We start from the raw sequence: 22,357 nt of genomic DNA on the forward strand, positions 1-22,357 counted from the left end.
AAGACTACTGAGTGTAGGGTGACCAGATGTCCTGATTTTATAGGGACAGTCCCAATATTTGGGACTCTCTTTTATATGGGCAGCTATTATCCTCCACCCCCGTCCCGATTTTTCATACTTGCTGTCTGGTCACCCTGAGTGCCATTGGGCCACATGCGCACCCAGGACAGTAACTGCTCATCTGCTTCTATTCACTGTAAAAGAGCAATGCTTTTGATCAATCAGCAGTGCTCAGCATTCATTCCAGGGATTTCTTCTTTGAAATGTACCTTCATCTTGATCAATTATCTCAAATTGGCCCATACTGTAAACACTAGAGCAAAAAGCTGCAGTTGCTTTATGCAGAACTTTATCTGATTACCCGATTTCAAAGCAGCTAAACCTGTGAGATTCTACCACATAAAAGAGTCAAACTGGATTTTTGAATGCACTTCCTTGTTATAAAACCTAGCAAAGAACCTAAAATTTAGCATAGTTTTGTCTGTGTCATATAAAAATGCCTGCTACAGTTTGTCACCAAAGTTTATACCCTATTGAGAATACTACTTTATAGAGAGCATTTTGCATTGATACCTGAAATGAGAAAACTACCACTGCTTTGTGGTAAATCCATAAAGCAAAAAGGCTAGAAAATTCTTCAATACGCCATGAGAATAAATGTAAAAAAAGGAAGAAAAAAAAGATACTGGTTAAGCAAATGTATGTATATACAAACATTAAAGAGAAATTTACTAGTGCTAGAAGTAACAAATGTAATATATTCCTGTCCAAAGACATCAATATTTTAATTGTTTTGTTCAAAACCAATGCATGACAAAGAACATTGCAGATATAGTAGGTAAATCAATTGATCTTTTTTCAGACTGCAGTAGCTTTAATGCAAACGAAAGCAATTTTTTACGCATAACATCTGTAACTTTTTAAAAAATTATAAATGCTTTAGGATTGGGAGCGCCAGCTGGTGTTAGACTGAAGGGAATCCTCATGACATCAGCAAGCAGGAATTGTATTTCATTCACCCTTTTCACCATGGTAAAGAAGTCAACATGATCCAGATGGTTGGTCTGGGTGTATAAGAGCGTCTGCTTTGTAATTGTTATCTGAGACACAAGTCCTTTCTTAATAGTGCTGAAATAATTGATTTAATCCAGCAGTAAAAAACTCAGAAATTCAGCAATCTTCTTCCATTATTCTTCAGGGCGAGGAACCTTCTAAATGGCTTAACACGTTGCTGGTTACCATGAAGTTATGTAGTTTACCAAGAGACCAAACAAGTCAGGAGAAAATTGTAATCCAATGATCTGATTTCACTAAGTAATAGTATACTAAGAGTGTTAATTGGAGTGCTAGCAAAGTGCTAAAGGACTCTATTTTTTATTTTTTGAAAAAACTGTCATTTGTAATTGCAAACACATAACAAAGTGGAAAGACTTTGAATTCCTACAGATCTATTTTCAATGGAGTATAAAGGTGTGGGATTGTTTATTTCAGAAAAAAAAAATCAAAGCAAGTTCTCAGTTTGTACTTCACTATATAATACTCCTTAATGTAAATGCATACACTGCTTCTGGGTTGCAAAGTATTCAAATACAGTATATTCTCTGCAAAAATATATTGTTGTTGCTTACATGAATACTTTTTTCTTACAAATCCAGCAGACATGGAGGAAATAAGCATTCCATCTTCGCTGTGATATAATTTTTGACAATGTTTACTTAACACTCAGGAGCTGGGTTTGTCAGGAGAGAAGAGATACGGTCCTCTTATTAAAGGCCTAATCCAACTCCACTGCAATCAGTCTAACTGCAGAAGCATCCACTTCCTTCTGATCTTGGCCACGCTTTTGGAAACACAGTGGGCATGCGTAGAGGCTTAATTTAGTCATCAGCATAGACACACTCATACTAACATGATAGCAGAAAAATTATACCTACTATTTCATAAGGGAAAAGAAGACCACAACTCCATCCAGTTCAAATCTTAAACTGAAAATGTACCAGCATTAAGATCTATGAGGTTGAGGATTTAAAGTCTCACACTGCTTTCCCTTAATTATGCTATTTGTATCCCTTTCCATCATCTCCTGAGCAACAAGATACTATATAATTTTTCTTTCATTGATCACGAAGATGCCATTTCAAAATAGAGAGTCCAGCCAAAAATTAGTCTTCTCAGTGGAGACTCAAAGCATAATATTGTACCTCATATATTAACAGCAACTCAACCAAGGGTGTTGTTACATTACAGAGCTTCCCAGTAGGGGCCACTAGCACTTTTGTGTGATTATGTCTAGGTGCTTAGAAAGTACTTTCAGGAAATGCTTGATGAGAGACAGCAATGAATAAAAGAAGGAATAAAGCCTGAATGTTGCCCTGTACGGGCTCTTTCTCTTTATGCTTACACATAGAACATGCATGTACCAGCACAGCATCAGATACATGTACCAGAACATGCATGTACCAGCAGTAGCAGAGGAGGCATTCAGATACCACAGTACTGAATCAATATCTAGACAGATTAGAGAACATACATTAAAAAAAGCAAGCACCATCATTACACAGGAAACAGACGTGTGTATCAGGGAAAAATACCATAGTATATCCCTGTAAATTCAATACTGTGTAATGGGAGTATACCCACTGGTTATACACTCCACCTTCTCTTCACCCCGTTCTTCCCCCACCCCCACCTGGTAGTATCCAAGAGACTCTCTAACTACCGTGTTGACATACCCAACCATCCATGGCTAGCCCATGTCAGCTGACTCAGGCTCATGGGGCTTGGGCTTCAGGGCTGTAAAATTGTAGTGTAGATGTTTGGGCTTGGGCCTCGTGAGAGGGGAGGGTCTCAGAGCCCAGTCTCCAGCCCAAGCTGGAACATCTACACCACAATTTTACAGCCCTGCAGTCTGAGCCCCATAAGCCCAAGTCATCTGACCCGGGCCAGCCATGGGTCTTTACTTGTAGTGTAGACATAGCCTCGGAGGCCTCAGAATATACTATATAGCTGAATTACACAGAGAGCAGGTAAGGAATGTATGAAGGCAACAGTGGCTTATCTTATCTTTCAACTCCCTGTGCATTGCCAGTACTCTTAGGTACAGTTACAGCAGCCTCTAACTTATTCCAGCTGCAAATGCCTCAAGAAGATGTAACCACAGCAGAGGATTAGCATGGGGATAGGGCCTTTCAGCATCCTCTTTTCATCCAGCCATGTTCCCGTTTGCCTGTTGTGCTGGTAGCAGAGGTATGTGAGAGTTAAGAGTCCCTACATCAGTTTTGTACACTGAAGTGTTCCACCAATCTGTTTAAAATGTCTTCTGGGCCAAATTATACCTGCAGTGTGAGTACGAGAGGGTCTGACCTCACATCAGCATTAAAGGGCTAAAAACATCTGGTCGTAAGTTTCCCTATGATGTATTAGAAAGAGAGTGTGTGAACTTAAAGCCAGATAATGCAAAGTTCCACTACATTGATTATTTTAAGGTAGGTCTCACCTAAACTGTGTAATTTTCACAGTGCACCTATACTGCATAATGTTGGCACCAAGGGGATAGTAATCTTTTGATACCTAGTGCGTAGAACATGTTTGTAATGAGCATTTATTTTATACAATATGTGGTGAGTGCCAAGGCAGCAAGCTGTGAAAATATCCACCCACATCAGATAGGAACTATTTGCATTAAGCAGACGTCGCTGCAAGGCCGAAAATCTGGGCAAGAGGAGAAAAAAAATATCTTAAATGGGAATCCAGGTATGCATTGCCAAACGTATAAGCCTCTGGAACGGCTCCTACTGAAACTTCCCTCAGGTTATCAGGAAGCTAGAAAACCACAAAACAACCAGGCTACCAAATTAGTTTATAAGAAGCAACTATTCCAGGTAGGCATACATATGTATCCTGTCCCTGTGCTGAATGGTTGTGATGACATGCAGATGTTTAACTGAAAAAAATTAGGGGGAAATAAAAAGCCAGAGGTTGGCATCAGCTTCAAGAGGAGACCAAGGAAACTGGGAAGCAGACTCCAAATGCAACCCTCAGGAAAGATATGCTGTATCCAGGAAAGTAACCAGAATATGGATGAAGATGCAGACAAAAATTTTAACAAAATGAGGTTTTTCAACACGGAGGTGCTCTCAACAAAACATCTGAGGAGGTGCTTATGTCCATTCCTAATCAGAGAACACTTAAGCAGAGTTCCATTGACTTCTGCATCACTTAAGACCATGGTGAAGTGCTTTGTTGACTAAGACTCGACTTAGGGTATGTCAACACTGCAATCACAAGGTATGATTTCCGCTTGTGTAGACATACCCTAGCTAACATTAATCTAGATAGCTTGGGTACAAAAGCAGTGAGGCTGAAGCATGCACTTCAGCATGGACTGTATAAGCTTGCCCAGAATCCTGGGTAATTACCCATGCAGCTAGCCAATGCTGAAACTCACACTGCCATGGTTTCATTGATCCAAGACCTGAGTTAGCTAGATTAAAACTTGCTTGGATATATCTAAATGGGCTGCAGACGCAGCTCATGACTGCAGTTTAGACATTATCCTAAATCACATGCCTAAATGATTTGCTGAATCAGAGATTTATGAAGACGGCAAAGTCCCATTCTCCTAAATTTTGACTTAAAAAACGTAGAATACCATAAAAGAATAGCTTGAAACACAGAGAACAAAAGGAAGGAAGCCATTAACAATACACCAAATTCCCTTTTCCATTCTAACCACAAACATACTGCTAAAGAAAGAGACCTCCATTTGGTCAGAAGGCATTTGACAACCAACTAATACATATAATTATTCATGTAAGTACCACAGTTACCATAGGCAACTGGTAATATTTCAGGTAATAATCAATTATTCCGACCATTTTGCTTGAAGCATGTATAATGATATAAAAATATTTAACAGGGAAGCCTTATCAATATCAGAGGAGGAGTTCTCTGCCAATGTGTATCCAATTACTGTACTACATCAACATGATCTGAAAAAGGTACCTTCTGAAAATCCCTCACAATGGTGATAAAAGGGCTTCAAGAGCACAAATCCCATTCATTTCAGAAGTATTGAGCATCTTCAACCCCATTTAGAGTAAATGGGAATTGCAGGCGTTCAACATCTTTGGGGGGGAAAAAATCAGAAATCGGGGCACCCAAAATTTGTGGAAGCTTTCAAAAATGTGGCCTTAATCTTTCTGTGCCTCTGTCCTCCATAAGTAACATGGGGATAATGATAGTTTCTCATCTCACAGTGGTATTTTAAGGATCAATTCATTAATGTGAGTAGGTCAAAGAAAAAAAACAAAGAAAGAAAGAAATTTTTCAAAAGCATTTTAAAGTTATTTAGGATTAGAACTATGAATTACAGATTTTTTCATTCACTGGCAATTCAAAGCAAAATTTTTTAAAAAAATTGTTTGGGATCAAGTGAAATGCTTTGTTTTAACAAAAATCAAAAGACTTCATTTTGATTTGGGTAGTTTTTAAAATGTTTGCTTTAAAAAAAATAAAATCAATAGGAAGTTTTGAAGAAAAAAAAAGTAATTTCAAACCAAAAATAGTCCAAACATTATTTTTGCAATTTTTGAAACAAAATGTTTTGATTTTGTTTTTTTTTAAATTGTGGGTGGCAGAGAAAATGAGTTGACCAAAAATGAAGGGAAACAGACATGATTTTGCAAAAATGTTCCAGTATTGCATATCTGCATTTTTTGGTGGAAAAAAAGTTTCTTCCAAAAAATTTCACCTACCTCTGCTTAGGAGCACAATCTCATTATAATCATTTTGGAAATTTTTCATATGGCTATAGTACACTTTGTCCAACCTTAATTTGTAGGATTGCAGCATTCAACTCTCATTCAAAAGATTAATTATAAAAAAAAAGAATGCTAGATATCTGCTCTCTCACCTCCAAATAGACACAGAATTCCATGATTGTTTTAAACTATTTTCCAGTAATTCCTTTATTAAGTCTGTTTCTTCTGTAGCCTGAACACCCTTTCCCATAATCTGCCTGTCAACAAATGACCATCTTCCTTCCCCTTTTTCTCCCTCCCCCCACTGACTATTATAACAACCTTTTACATTTGACCAGAGTAGTATGGACAGAGGTAATATCCTCCCTGTCATGGAGGTGAGCAAGGAGGGACCTGGCAATGGAGAAGATCATGTTACGTGTTGCAAAATGCATAGGTCTTTATTTCTACATAGAGTTGCCTGATGCAACCATTTCTCTGTTCACTTTCAGTTTGTCAAACTTCCACAGGAAGATAAGGGGTTAGTATTTGTTTTATGTTAATGAAATTTCTACGGGGAAGACATACATGTTTCATTTTACAATAGGGGGAGGGAGAGAGAAAGCAAAAGCACATTGTTTGCCAAACTAAAAAGACACCATTTTGTGAAGTGACAATTTGCACTTCTTTCCCAGACATCCCCACCACCAACTGAATCCTGGATTGTTACTGTTTCATAGGGTCCGCCTGTTATGATCAGAAGAAAGAGAAGAGACAAGATTGGATGACAAACCCGACCTCTCACTGAATCAACCACCAGCATCTCTGCATTGCCACATCAGTCATATCTTTGAATCCAACAATAACCAAATAGCAATCCCCTTAGTTTAACCCTCCATTATAACATCATATTTATCATTATAAAAGATACTGTGACTTCAGTACAAAGTTGAAACTGCATTGCATGACATTTAAAATTCTTCTTGATGACGACACTGACCTATTTTTCCATTTCTACTCAAACCTATTTTTTGTTAGTGAATTTCATTAAATCCCTGGCTATGTAGAACTTCATATTGTCACAATGCTGTATACAACATGCACTCTGAGCACTTCAGATGAGCAAAGACAGAATTCAGATTCTCCTGCTTCAAAAATATATCCCCCTACAACTCAAGTTAAAATAGAATCTCCATTAGCTAGTAGCAATATAGCATCTGTGACAAATTGTTGAACAGTACTGATTGCATGTGGTAGAAGGCAGTGATAGCCAGCTCATAACTCTCTTTTAAAAAATAAAGAACATTAATCCTGATTATCCCCTTATACCAGCATAAATCGAGGGAACACTGCTGAAGTAAATGGAGTTACATGGGTTGACAATGGATATAAATGAAAGGAAATTTAGGCCCAGTGCTCCTGTTTTTTAACTGGATTACACAAATGACTCAACTGCTTCAAAATATCCAGAATTTACATAACATATTAATGAAAGTTAGGGCATAACTACTGTACCTTACTGTGAGGTGGTACATTTTACAGAACTTGCATGTGTTCAAACAACAGGCCTCGAGGTGTGATGCTATCTATGCTTTATTCTTCAGGTTTAAACCTTATCTCCTTGTTAGGTGTTCTGGGTAGAGAAATCCAGCAGGCAATTACCTGTATAATTACAACAGCCACTAGAGAGTATTTAAAATATTATGTGCACATATTACTATATTACACGTGATATGGAAGATACTGGTTTTAACTTTCCTATGTATTAACTAAGGCCCCACTTTAATGGATGTATTATCAATAGGACTACTCTCATGCTTGAAGTTAAGCACATGCTCAAATACCTTACAAAACTGGCATCTAAAAACGGTAGACTCTATTGTCCCCAAAACGTTTCTGTGACAACAAAAAGATGTAGCTAAACCACTTTTCATATAAGCAAGAGGGAGTCTGAAACATACACAGGACCTGTAACAGCATTAAGGAGGGTTTAACTTGGCTGTACTGTATTAGAGATGCTTTAGTTTTGTGAACATTACATGGCACCATTTATAACTTGGAGGATAAATTCTGTAAGTGATTAACAAAATCACTAATATTACTGCATAATGAAAACTGATCAGTTATTCATTTTTACTCTGACCCAAACCAAAACAACAATTCTTATATTCCCATCCTTTGTAAAATACAGATGTGTTAAACTGTGCTGCAACATAGCTTGACTTGTTTTAAAGAATTCAGAGATAAAGCTATCACTCTGCACCTAATTTTAAAATCTTTATGAAAAGGGAGTTGAAATCTTAAACTATTAAATTCCTGACAATGTATAAATGTGTTTAAACAAAGACTGCCTGAGATACTGCATACAAAGAGACAGCTGTGTGAAAGGTGTTTATTCAGCAAAAATCATTTACCTCTGCATTTACTCAGAAAACAAAAAAATTATCACAATTATCCTAAAATAAATCAAAAGTGCTGTCTACCTTGAGACTGTCTTATTTTGTATGAATCATTCTGATTTCAAGTGAGTACTGCATTTAGTTAGTTAAGTGAAAAAAAGAGTTCTCTCTAGCTTCTAATATTATGCAACCAAAAACTTTCCACCTTCAAATATGTAACCATTTTGCCCAGTTATTTTATTTGTATCTAAACATTTGTCAACATTAAAGCACTTTTGAAATTAACTTTCTTGGCCTGTAATATTTAATGTTCCTGTCTTGTTAAAAGTTATTTTATTATAGCTAATCAGCAGATATGGAATCTGTAGATAATTCTAAAGGTTGGAGTTGTAAAGGATTAATCTGGGAAACACACTCATTTTGCTCGTGCTATTTTAACTTTCAATGGTGGTTTCCTTCTAGATATTTTCAAACACTCCTTTTTCAGTGGATTTAAGGCTAATGAAAAAGTGCTGAACTGAAATGGAGGCAAAAGTCCTTTTGCCATAGAACAGGTGCATCTTGGGAGAACCATGGAAGCTAAGACCCAGATACTGAATACTTATTAAACTACTTAAATAATTCCTCCCATGAGTAGCCCCACTGATTTCAATGGAACTTCCCACAATAGTAAAGTCAAATTCATGTGTAAACATTTGTTATAGCAAGGCCTTATTCACCCATACTCACCATTGTGCCTCATATCTGCCCTAGAGAAACTATATGTAAGGTTGGTAATTTAGTTTCCATTCTCATTCAGTCCTTCAGCTTTGCTGAGACCACTATCAATGCCAATTATTAAGATGATTTTGTATTGTTCACACACGTGTAGTGGGAACCACACTGTGGTCACCAAGGGTGCAATCCACATAGGTACTTAGGCACTTTAGTCCCATTTTTAGGAATCATTATGATCCACAAAACTCCAGCCCAGCTGCCACCTAACCCTGTAGGCATCTAAATTTACTCAGTGCCTACGTTTTTGCCTCTGGGCATGCATGCTGCTGCCTCACACTAGGTGCCTAGGCATCCATCTCCTGCCTGGACATACATTCTACTGCCTCATGCTAGGCATCTGTACATTTGTCTCCTGCCCAAGCCTCAGAGTGAGTCACAAACCAGGAAAGATAGGTGTTCAGCCTATCGCATGCAAGGTCCTGATCTGGTAAGTGTGCTCAGAGGCAACCTACCAGATCAGGCACGTTCACACAACACAGCCTCTCTTATAACTTTCAGTCTAGTGGATAGGGCACTCACCCAGGATGTGGGAGAACCCTGGATCAAGTCCTCCCCGCAAACCGCTGTTGAGAGTTTTAACCACTAGGCTATAGGTACTCACCTGACATGAGGACAATCCCTGTTTAAATCCCTTCTCTTCTCTAGGAGAAGGGGAAACTTCCCACATCCTGGGTTAGTCCCCTATCCACTGTTCTAATGGTTATAAGAGAAGTCCTCTTCCTGCCCCCAGCTATTTTGTTTCAGGCCCTGCATGCAACTGCCTCCTTCCTATCTTACCCCAGTTCATGGATCTCTAGCAGAGCTAGTCATCTCCCTGCAGCCCAGATTTAGGCACCTCCCATTAGCTAGTTTAGGCAGTTCCCACCTAGCATGTGGCTCAGCAGATTGCAGTCCTAAGGCACCTATCTCTCCCCTTTCAGAGCTCGGCACCTAACTCAGGCTTTTTGGATCACAGTGTTGTTCCTGGGATTTTCTAGAAGCCTAAAAGCCAGGCATCAAACACGCTCAGTGATTAGGGCACCCAGATGGGAGACCCAGGGTACAGTCCCTGGGCTCCAACCAGCCTTTCATTATTTATCCACCGTGGAACAGCTTCAACAGAAGAGACAGAGGGAGCCTCATATCAAAATATCTCATTGCCCAGGTGTTAGAACACTCTCCTGAGAGGTGGGAGAGAGGCTGTTTAAATCATTCCCCTCCCCACCCAGTAGAGGGCGGAATTTAACCTGGGTCTCCTACATCCCAGAAAGTTCTCTGGCCCATGAGCTAAAAGTGATAAAGTAGGCACCACCCACAGGCCAGGTTTTGAACGGGACCAATCCGGTAGGCATGCTCAAAGACCACATGCAACATAGACAGTGGAATATATATGTTCCCCCAGTTTGTGAACTGTTCTGTTGCTTAGGCAGGAGACAGGCGTCCAGATACCTAGAGTGGGGCAGCGGAGTGCATGCCCACGGTTTAAACCATAGGTGCTTAGGGAACTCTGATGATTGAAAGTTAAGAGCTGAGTGAGATTTGGCACCCACAGAATGGGCAGCAGCCCAGTGGGAGTTTTGTGGATGCTACTCATGGGGATTTAGGTGCTTAACTCTAGACTGTTGGTTCTTAAATTGCTTGGTGGATTACACTCTTAGTCACTGTCAGTTTGGACTGGTTTAGAATGAGTGACACAAGAGGAACAGCTCTGTATCCCATTACCAAATCCCAGAGTCATTCAATTCTGTAGTTTATCACATTCACTGATGCATGTTTCATAAACTCAGTGACACTAAGGAGGATGCAAATAGCTCAATACACTAATCTTCTATGTCTTGGCATATTACCTCTCTGATGGCAGCTGTAGGCTTTACCACAGATATGCTTCCAGTACATTTCCAGAACTGAGCCCTGGAATATTCTTCTTAAACTTCATACCAGGCATTTTCTGCTAAAGACTAGATCAAACCAAAATCCTGACTATAAACATCTGTTGAACCTTGGGCAAGTTCAGATCTAGAGTTCAGATCTGAACGTCGTTGTTCATTAGTCCACGTAATGGGAATACTTGTGATGATTTAATGTCAGACATACATATTGCCAGAATGTGAAATAATGCCAAACTTTCCTTTCAGAGGGTACATTATATATACACACACATAATAAATCCTTAATTTTCATTTGTATACTTTGGATCCATTTAAAATCAAATGAATAATTCTTATTTTTCTTTGTGTTTGTGAAGAATGTGGATCAGCTGCTTACTTTTGTGGTTGATGAAAAGGTGCTATGTCTTCAGAAAAAGAGAAACCAAAGACTCCAATTTTGCAAGTAGATCTGTGCAAGTAAAACTTGTGCTTTCACAGAGCCCCAGTGATGTTTGCCCACATGATTCAGATTGTCTGATCAGATCAGGGCCTGAGGGAAAAAACTAACAGGTGTTAAAAATGTTTATCAGCTGGTTAAGAGGGAGATATAACAAAAAAGTAGCTAATTGCAACATGGCCACTTTAGGACTATAGCTGCCTATGTCTACCCAATTTAAAGGGCCAGTCCTCAGAAAGGAATACTAGGAAAAAGTTCCTACAAAAGGGCAATCATATACTGGAGATAGGGACCAACCAGTCACAAAGGAAAATATGTTGGGAAAAGGTTACTTCCATATATCACCACCACTATAATCATATGAGCTATTTTCTGATTTCCCCAGGCAAAATTATTTGAGGGCACATGCATGCTGCTTCAGTCAAGAGGAATTAGAGCTGGTTACAAACATTGCAGAAAATGAGATTTTGCCACAAAGAACAACCAACAACAAAACAGAAATTAAAATGATGAAAATTTGTTGTATTTTTTTTTCTGTTTCTGACCACCTATTGTAAGAAGGAGAAACAAGTATATATAAATTGCATGATAAAACTTGCTTCTTGGCTTCAACTGGATACACAGATATTCTTGCCTATAAGAAATGGTTTATAAAAACTGACATCTCTCTGCTATGATTTTGTTTTTCACAGCACAAGGAATTAAAACAAATCCTACATTGTTTTTGTACTTTGTTATTCCTTTGCTTATATCTTTGCAAAGCCATAAAAACAAATAACCAGCAGTCTTTAATTAGACTGCGAATTGTATATGTTGTTTAGAAATTATTTTATTACAATGGAGGAATAAATATTTCAAACACATCCATTGTTTTTCGTGTTGACAATTTCTTTGAAAAATAAATACTCCAAATGTCTTCCTTCCTCATTTTCAACTGAATTATATAGTCCCACTCCCACAGAACATCGTGATTCTGATTACACTTACAATGGTGTAAATCAAGAGTAATTCCATTGTAGTCAATGGAATCACACCAATGTACAGCCCTTATTATGCACTGTCATCCATACAATCAGACTGCTATGGCCATACCTCATACCATAGATTCCACAACTTTTGGGAGATCAGAATCAGACCCATTGTATCATGTAGTATGAAAATTAACTATAGCTTGTCATGCAAATAGACAGGCGTCAACATTAAAATTCACATGTGGAGTTACTAGTTATTTGTTTCACAGGTGCCCAGAAAAATGTGTTCATTATCTCCTTTTTTGAGAAGGTAACAGATTATTTAGACAAAGGAAATGCAGTAGACCTAATTTACCTCAATTTCAGTAAGGCATTTGACACAGTTCCACATGGGGAATTATTAGTTAAATTGGAAAAGATGGGGATCAAAATGAAAATTGAAAGGTGGATAAGGAACTGGTTAAAGGGGAGACTACAACGGGTCGTACTGAAGGGTGAACTGTCAGGCTGGAAGGAGGTTACTAGTGGAGTTACTCAGGGATCAGTTTTGGGACCAATCTTATTTAACCTTTTTATTACTGACCTTAGCACAAAAAGCGGGAATGTGCTAATAAAGTTTGCGAATGACACAAAGCTGGGAGGTATTGCTAACACAGAGAAGGACTGGGATATCATACAGGAAGATCTGGATGACCTTGTAAACTGGAGTAATAGTAATAGGATGAAATTCAATAGTGAAAAGTGCAAGGTCATGCATTTAGGGATTAATAATAAGAATTTTAGTTATAAATTGGGGACACATCAGTTGGAAGTAACAGAGGAGGAGAAGGACCTCGGAGTATTGGTTGATCGCAGGATGACTATGAGCTGCCAATGTGATATGGCCGTTAAAAAAGCTAATGCAGTTTTAGGATGCATCAGGCGAGGTATTTCCAGCAAAGATAAGGAGGTGTTAGTACCATTATATAAGGCACTGGTGAGACCTCATCTGGAATACTGTGTGCAGTTCTGGTCTCCCATGTTTAAGAAGGATGAATTCAAACTGGAACAGGTTCAGAGACGGGCTACTAGGATGATCCAAAGAATGGAAAACCTGTCTTATGAAAGGAGACTCAAAGAGCTTGGCTTGTTTAGCCTACCCAAAAGAAGGTTGAGGGGGGTTATGTTTGCTCTTTATAAATATATCAGAGGGATTAATATTAGGGACGGAGAGGAATTATTTAAGCTTAGTACCAATGTGGACACAAGAACAAATGGGTATAAACTGGACACTAGGAAGTTTAGACTTGAAATTAGACAAAGGTTTCTAACCATTAGAGGAGTGAAGTTCTGGAACAGCCTTCCAAGGGGAGTAGTGGGGGCAAAAGACATATCTGGCTTTAAGACTAAGCTTGACAAGTTTATGGAAGGGATGGTATGATGGGATAGCCTAATTCTGGCAATTAATTTTGGCATTTGATCTTTGATTATCAGCAGGTAAGTATGCTCTGTGGTCTGTGATGGGATGTTAGATGGGATGGGATCGGAGTTACTGCAGAGAATTTTTTCCTGGGTGCTGGTGGGTGAGTCTTGCCCACATGCTCAGGGTTTAACTGATTGCCATATTTGGGGTCAGGAAGGAATTTTCCTCTGGGGCAGATTGGCAGAGGCCCTGGAGGTTTTTTGCCTTCCTCTGCAGCATAGGGCATGGGTCATTTGCTAGAGGACTCTCTGCAGCTTGAGGTCTTCAAACAGGGCCGGCTCCAGACCCCAGCGTGCCAAGCGCGTGCTTGGGGCGGCGTCACGCGGGAGGGCAGCAGGCGGCTCCGGCGGACCTCCCGCAGGCATGCCTGCGGAGGGGCCACTGGTCCCGCGGCTCCGGTGGAGCATCCGCAGGCATGCCTGCGGGAGGTCCACCGGAGCCGCGGGACCAGTGGACCCTCTGCAGGCACGTCTGCAAGAGGTCCACTGGTGCCGCGGGACCGGCAACCGGCAGAGCGCCCCCTGTGGCGTGCCGCCCTGCTTAGGGTGGCGGAAATCCTAGAGCTGCCCCTGTCTTCAAACCACAATTTGAGGACTTCAATAACTCAGACATAGGTTAGGGGTTTGTTATAGAAGTGGATGGGTAAGATTATGTGGCCTGCTTTGTGCAGGAGGTCAGACTAGATGATCATAATGGTCCCTTCTGACCTTTAAGTCTATGAGTCTATTATCAGGAGTATAATTTTCATTATTTTTGTAAATTTCAATTTCCTGTTTGGTAGATAACTATATAGTTAAAGACTGTATCATTTTGGAGCTTCAAGCCTGAATTACTCAAATTTTCTTTTTCACTGAAGGCTATAAACTCATACCTTTTGGCAAAGTGAGACATACTGTCAGTCTTATATGGTACATTTCTGCTCCATCAGGATGAAATTAACAAAACAAAACATTTGGGCTGAACTTCAGAAAAAAAAATCTTTAAAAGTGAGATCTGTTAGACTGTGGAATCATCTCTCTAGGGAAGTAGTGAAAGCCCCATCACAAGTAATCATTGAAAATGAGGACTAACCAAAACAAACAACAAAAACAACCCTGCAAAAATATACTGTGTGCAACAACTGTACATTCTTACTTTAAATGCTAGGATTTTAGGAATATGGAACTATTTGATTCAGTCATCTACCTTTCAATGTCTTTTAGTCTTTCCTTACTCTAGAAATGCATTTCCATGCTCAATGCAAATAACTGTGGCAGAAGTTTCTTTTGATTGTGAGAATCCTGAACTTTTCTGGAATGATACCCAATAAACATAAATCTGGATATGCAAAGATTTGTGCATGAAACATTATAAGCCTTTCTGAAAGTTTTCCCTCCAAAAAAATCAAGTGGACTGAACTCCTACAACACAGTTCTTCAATGGAGCCAGGATTTTACCTATGGCCTCTACTTTTTGCACCTCCTCCACCTTGTGACCGTGTGCCAGGCAAATTCACAAGCTTTAAAGCAATCTAAGGACTGCTTTAATTTAGGCCTTGTCCATGCTGTGGATTTGCCCCAGTTACAGCCATTGGCCAAAAGTGTAGTCACTCTGATGCACCTCCTCCCTCTTAGTGTAAAACAGGAAAAGGTACAAATATAATCTGAGACAAGTACTGGCCCAATAGCCCAAATTTAGTGGAGTTTGATGCAGTGTTTGTGAGGGAAAATTTTCCTTTCTTTTGTTTAGACTTTGTTAAGTTTTCCTTCTTGTCATCGCTAAGGGGTATTTCACTGTTTCTTAGCTTGTCCTCATTAATGCTGAATAGCCTGCAGAGAAAATATGGGTCTGGATTATGAAAATTAAACTTCACAGTGTGAAGTAATCACCGTGGGGATATCAAGGAATTCACCTCTTATCCCATGTAGTGTATTGTACCAATAACTAGGTGCATTACTGTGTGTATGCTGGAAAATGAAAAGGTGGAAATGAGGGTGTATCACTTATTGACTACTACTTGGAATAGGATAAACCAATGATCTAAGATAGTTGGTACATTGAATGGTCCTGTACTGTCAAGTCAATTAACATTCTTGACTCTTCAGGTTGCATTTGTCTTGCTGCTTAAAATGAACAAACAAATAAAAATGTTATTTGTTACACCTGGAATTTGTTGTAGAACTTTTTCAATCTTTGACAGTCAGAAGAAATGCATTGTTTTTTGTTATTAAATGTTTCAGTATTCACGTTCACATTTCTTCTTTTGAATGTTAAACTGATTGTGATGGGGCATACTTGGCCCTTTGAGGACCCCATCTGGAGGTCCTGCGGTCCTAGTACACCCTGCCCCAGGCAGGAGCAGTGGAGGTTGGTCCTCCAGACCTGCCTAGAGGGGTGTGGAAGCAGCCAATCAGAGCCTAGCAGGCTCAGGTAAAAGGAGATACAGGGGCCAAGCAGGTCAGTTCCTTGCTGGCCAAAAGTGGTTGACTAGTTGTATTTACTGGACTGGGGGAAGGATGGACCTGAGAACTGCAACTTCAAGGTAATGAATGAAGATAAAGGGTTCAAGTGGGAAAGCAGCAGCAAAAACTACTAATTAAAGGAAGTTGTATGTGGCTGCCATTTATGGGGTCCCTGGGCTGGAACAGGGAGTGCTAGGTAGGCCTGGGTTCTGCCACTGTTCACTGGTGAAGGGACTTGAACTTTGAGCACAGAACAATGCTCCTTTACAGGAGTGAGCAAAAGGCTGATTTAAAAGACCCCAAGATGGAACTGAAGACCCTGGTGTAAAAGGCCCAAAGATGGAGCTGAAGACCCTGGTGGGGACAATTTGGTGAACCCATTGCTACCCTGGGAGGGGCTCATATTGACAGTGTGACTTGTGTTAAGGGCTGAGCCATTGAAGACTCACCTAGTGAGATCAGCAGGAGCATGCACAGGAATAAAAATTTGTCTGGTTTTGGAGACACTAGCTTGCCCACCATGTGGCTTGAGGTGCTGGCTCACACTCTCCCTGCCCTGGCCCCTAGAGAAGTTCTGTGCTCCCAGTGATTGGGGGCAGGCTGTGCCCTGTCTTGCCCCTCTTGTGCACACCCCTGGAGATCAGCAACCAACAGGGGGTGCCAGGAGTGGGACAAGTGGCATACCATACCTAGCTAAGGCAGCAAAGAATCCTGTGGCACCTTTTAGACTAACAGATAGTCTATAAGGTGCCACAGGATTCTTTGCTGCTTCTACAGAACCAGACTAACATGGCTACCCCTCTGATACTTCATACCTAGCTAGTAGGAGGTACTCATCACACTCACCCCGTATGTCTAAATCGCCAGCATGATATTGTAGGCAAGCCTGGAAGCAGGAAAACCTGGGTTTTACTCCTAGGCTTCTGTACACATCTTGTGAGCTAGCACATATCTTAAACCTTGTGCATTATTCTCCCTACCTATAAAATGGCAATAATAATCCTTATTTCACTGGGTGCTCTGAGACTTCATCTGTTAGTATTTGTAAAGTGATCTGAGCTCTTCAGATGTAAGGCTCTAGTTAAGTGCAGAGTATGGTCATTATTATAGGTTATTTTTTACAAAAATACAACTTGGACCTTCAATATGACAAGAATTGGCTTTCATCATGCATGCTTTGGAGATTTCTCTGCTCAATAATTAAGGCTTAGTTTACATTTCAGTGTTTGTATTTTGTGCTCCATTTTGTCTGTGTACTACAGGAAAGTTGGTGGTCTGAATTTTCAATGATTTATGGTATCAAACACAGTTTTTTCTACTCTTCAAGAGGGTAGTTAGGTATTTTCAGAAGCCTCTAATTATGCTAAACATTTTTTTGTGGCCCTCAAAGGATACTACATGATAGTGACACTTGTGGATGACCTGTAAAAGCCACACCCATGTGCTGAGCTTGTCCATCCTTTGACATCTACATGTAGTTTTCAACACCTGGAACCTTTTATCTGAACCCCCAACATTTTGATGGTTAGGATATGGACTTGACACAAACCCATACAAAATTAAAAACAAACAGCCTGCCCAACAAAGAATAAATCATTATTGCAGTATTCTGGCAACCCAGGATCATCCTTCAAGGGATGGAAGTGAGAACTTTGTGATTTTTTTTATTATGGTTAATTTTAAAACAATTCTCTTCTAACTGAGCTTCACCATGGCACGAGTGAACCTCCTGATGCTTAGAAAGGTGTATGAGTCTCAAAATAGCAAATGGTTGCTGCTTGCATCTTGCTCACATTTCTCAAGAGCAGGCAGACTCACTTGTGCTTGCAATGGCCTCTTGAGCGATCCCTACACTATGAACCAGGAGTGTGATTTTCAGGCATGTGTATGCATACTTGCACTACTCTCATTGAGTTAGAATGAGCAGAAATAGCCCAGTAACAGCATCAGTAGAGGCACAACTGAGCTGTGCCAAGTACAAACCCATGTGAAATGCTGAGAGTTAGTGTAAGTATGTGTATGCAAGTAGGGGAATCACACCCCTAGCTCATAGGATTGACATAGCCGTAATGACAAATACATGGCTCGTGCACTGACTTTTTTTTTTCTCTTCACTTTCAGAAATGCCACTTCTGATGTGGCTACATTGTGAACTTGTTCTGTAAAATCCGCATTGACTTTCAGTGAAGAATCACTGTTAGAAAAATAAGCACTGTACACTTAGTTTTGCAAGCTGCCAGCTTATCACAATTTGGCTTAAGCAACCTCTCCCTAGGAAGCTCAAAATTGGGTATGTTTTATCCATTCAAATTTCCCTATTCCCCCTCTACTATGTCTCAGGTTCTTTATCTGGTTTTGAGAGATTTAGTGTCATCTCAGTTAGTGTAAATTGGCATCCCTCCATTGCTCTGGCTCTTAGTACAATATGTAAAGGAAGAAAATGGGCTCTAGTCTGGCTATGAACATTGCAGTGATTGAAAATTGGCTTAACTTGAAGCCATCTAATTCTGCTGTTGCAATTGAGCAGTTAGAATTCAAAACACTATCTTTAGAAATAAGGCATTTGATTCTCCTTCCACTGACAGTTTTACAGCAGTGTCGCTCCCTTGACTCAAAGCAGTGTAAGAAATTGGCTCTTAGAAACCTGGCTGTTCAGTGCCTTGAATCTTGTACAGTCACAATGTGGTTGTAAATGGTATATTCATATTTTACTTTATGCTGTTGTAAATTACTACACAGGATAGAAGGCAATGGAGAATTAGAACCTAGGGGCTCTGTCACTAGTTGCTCTCAGCACAGCTGAGTTGAGAGAGTAAAGCTGGCTTTATACAATGTCTCCCTATCCAGTTCTGAGGCTATCTGGAAACCAGTTCAGTGCTGGGATTTCCCTAAGTTGTCTGATTACAACAGCTTCCAGTGGGGTGTTCTGCCAGCTGAGGATCACTGAAATGCAACAACACCCCTGTTCCCTCTTGGCCCATGACTTAGGGGACTTCTAGAGGGCCAGTCCTATACCACTTGAGTATTCATGGAATATTTCAGTAGTGTAGGGGAAGAGAGAGAAACTGATTTTACAGCCACTTTGCACTGCCAGTTCGGAACAATAAAGCTGCACTACGGCTAAGCATCTGGTCTGCTAAGATGCCTAACACAGCTCCCATAATATTTAGATATGCCTGGAGCAGAATCCCAGATGCATTCAAGACAATTAAATCAGAACTTTAAAAAACTGGGCTCCCCTTTTATGCTGCTGCTGCATCATCTCACACTGCTTTGCAGTTAGTAGCATGCAACAACCTCAGCCTTACTTGTATTCAGATATAGGTTCTACATATAATTCTATCAATAGTGGGCAGATTTAATCAGAAATCTTACATGAAAAGAGCAGCAATTTCAAAAGCTCTTACATGGAAGCCTTGGAGGCTGTTTGTCAGACTTCAGTGGCTATGTTTGGAGCATGGGTTATAGAGATTTTACTGTCCCATTAATGTCAAGGAGTCATGAGGTTAAATGTCTGTGCACCATTCTAACAATGTACTCACAAAGGTCTGGCAAAGAGCCTGTTGCAAGTTCTAAATGCTATGGGGGTGAGCCTCAGCTAGTGTGTAGCTCCACTGAAGCCGAGGGAGTTCAGCTGAGGATCTGGCTCAACCTTTGTAAATAAAGACTCTGCAAAGCAAAACAATAGCTTTTTGTTTTAAAAGTTGAGGGAGAATGTATGGTCACGTGCATAACAGACTTGCATAAAATAGCAAAAATACATGGCAAATAAGTTAAGTTTTGAAAGCATCTGAGAACACTCTCAGCAAAATCTACAACACATATTGGTTTAATATAAGAGCCATGCTGGCACTCATAACAGAAGTGTTTCTACCCAAATTATTAAGATAGTCCATTTAGTTATAGGTTGCAAAAAGGTGCTTTTTGTAGACCCACAATTAAGCTACTGTACACCAGAAGGGGCTAACTTAAAATGTAGCCCAGAATTTTAAAATCTTTTGATCCTGCAATCTGTTTATGAACACCTGCAGTTCTATCACATACACTTTCATTGGAAACAATCTGTTAACACTGTAAAATTGTTATAGTGTAGTCCCATACCATGTCACACTGTGGCAGTGCCTTTGATCTCAGCCCCTGGGAAATATTTTTTTTATGTGGGCAGCAGCAGCTGTAAATACAATGTTAATACTATTGGGGTATCAAATCTCCCTTTTATTTTGCTGGCTGAAGTGTGAGGGTTTATGCAGTACTACATTTCCCCTATAACATGCTTTCAAGTTTCTGAAGTTTCAAGATAACCTAGTAAATGGACTATCTTAGATACTTTTACAATGGAATTACATGAGAGGAAAAAAGACCTCTCTGTTCTCTTTAAATCTGGAAACACAATCTGGTGATAAAGATGTGACGATTATGATTTACATTTTGATCCTTGGCTCAGTTGACTCACAGTCAAGCTTTTCCTCTACAACTTTGACTAGAAACAACCTTTTGGCTAAATCTTCAGCTAAGTTTGGGATTATGCTTGAAAGTAGTCTGACTGGATTCCCATTGCCTGTGATACTAATGAAGAAAAGGTTGGTTAAAAAAAAAAAATAGAATTATCCCTGCCAGCACTTCTGTTTGTCTTCTAGCAGCACTGAAAACCTAGTCACATTTACTTTACCCCATACAAATTAATATAAAACTCTGCCTGGATCATTGCCCACAACTGCACTGTGCACACCATTAGCACCCATGCCTCCAGATCAATAGGATATAGATTAGCTAACAAACATTATAAAGGATAACCTACACTAGGTACCATGCCTGATAAATATAAACACCTATTCAGAGCTCTAGGGTAATGCTACCCTAATTTCTATTAGTCTGCTCTAGTGTAATTATTTTGCAATACCTTCTTGGCTATTCAACATATAAAGTTTTATGCAGGCTAGCTTCTAAAGATTAGGCCTTTATTTTATCTTATCTCTACTGGATGTGCATGGTTAGTACATACATAAATAAAAAATGCTCCCACTTTCTCCTTTTTGCATGCAGAATATGACAAACATGCACCAAAGAACCTTGGTTTCATGATTTGTTTTATCCATGCTGGTCTTGGACATCAAGTGGCGCACGCCCTCTCTCTCAGGTTTTCTTTTTCCATATAAGTACTGCAATAGCAAGATATAGTGTGACTGGACAAGGTCCCACCTCTGTCTACACAGACTAGTCAGAGACCTTCAGTTGTCAACCACCACCATGTAACTTATTTACATAGCTCTCCCCCCACCCACCTTAGTGATTCATACACCACATCACTTGCAGTTTCAGTTCTTCTCAAACCTCTGCTAAGGAGAAAAGGAAAAGCTCTCTCCACCCAGAGATCTTCTGGGATCTGGCTTCTAGCCTGCTTTTCTCCCCAAGCACTTACTTCCTATGCTGCTTTCTACCCTCTGTTAATAGGCTAATTAGTGCTTTAGCATTTCCCAGCTCATTCTAATCCCTACTAATTAGGCAGTCAGGTGTGTCTAGGGGGTGTTTAAGTGACCAGAGTGCTGCCTCTGCTATTGGTTCTCAGTACTCTATCACACAAGGGCATATGAGGTTTGTAGATGCATTTGGAGTTCTGTGCTTTGGAGCAAGCTGCATCCAGTTCTTCTTGATAACCAACATGTAAGTGGAGGGACTAAAATGGAGAAGGCAGACAGTTTGGAGTTTTGGAGCTAAGGAGGGAATTCTAAACCAACCTCTAAAATTGATCAAAAGCCTCACAAGGATAAGAATTTCACAAGGATGTTTCAAAATGAAAAATCTGCAAAAAACAGGAAAGGAAGGAGAATGAAAGATAGGCCTGTGACTAAAGATACAGAATCTAAGTGAAAGAGGGCCTGAAAAAATCCTTCATTCTGACTAATGAGAATTTTGCCAGTGACTTAAGTGGGAAAAGGATCAGTACCAACACTTGGAAAACTCTTCAAGACAGTAAAAATGTTGTTGGGAGTGGTGTGTAAAAAGAACAACAGTGATTCTCCAAGAGGAATTAGAGAAAACAAATACCTGTGTGGCTTGTAAAGTGAGAGGATATCTTTGCGATATTTAGTCCTTAATATGCCAGTATGTGATCTGATATTGGCTTTAAAGGCCCTCTATATAAATATCCAAAATTGAGGATTAGGCAGTTTCTATAGCTACGTTATAGTTCTTGTGTAACTCTAAACTTCTGCTTTTGTTATCCTATGTTGGCTACTGATTCTACTACTTTAATAGAAAATGA

The 22,357-nt window shown here is 39.8% G+C and overlaps 1 long non-coding RNA gene across 2 annotated transcripts; it reads right to left on the reverse strand.

Annotated features, from left to right (window-relative positions):
- Window positions 1-19,977: 19,977 nt before the first annotated feature.
- On the reverse strand, window positions 19,978-21,500 carry LOC123371862. Of its 2 annotated transcripts, none has more exons than XR_006579965.1 (3): window positions 21,378-21,500; window positions 21,165-21,254; window positions 19,978-20,661 (listed from the first exon to the last, which is right to left on the reverse strand). It is a non-coding gene; the product is annotated as an uncharacterized LOC123371862 (long non-coding RNA). The 2 variants fall into 2 exon arrangements; XR_006579964.1 differs by having other exon boundaries at window positions 21,098-21,254.
- Between the last annotated feature and the right edge of the window lie 857 nt (window positions 21,501-22,357).

This window comes from Mauremys mutica, chromosome 5 (genome assembly GCF_020497125.1).
Source record: "Mauremys mutica isolate MM-2020 ecotype Southern chromosome 5, ASM2049712v1, whole genome shotgun sequence".
Taxonomy (NCBI): domain Eukaryota; kingdom Metazoa; phylum Chordata; order Testudines; family Geoemydidae; genus Mauremys; species Mauremys mutica.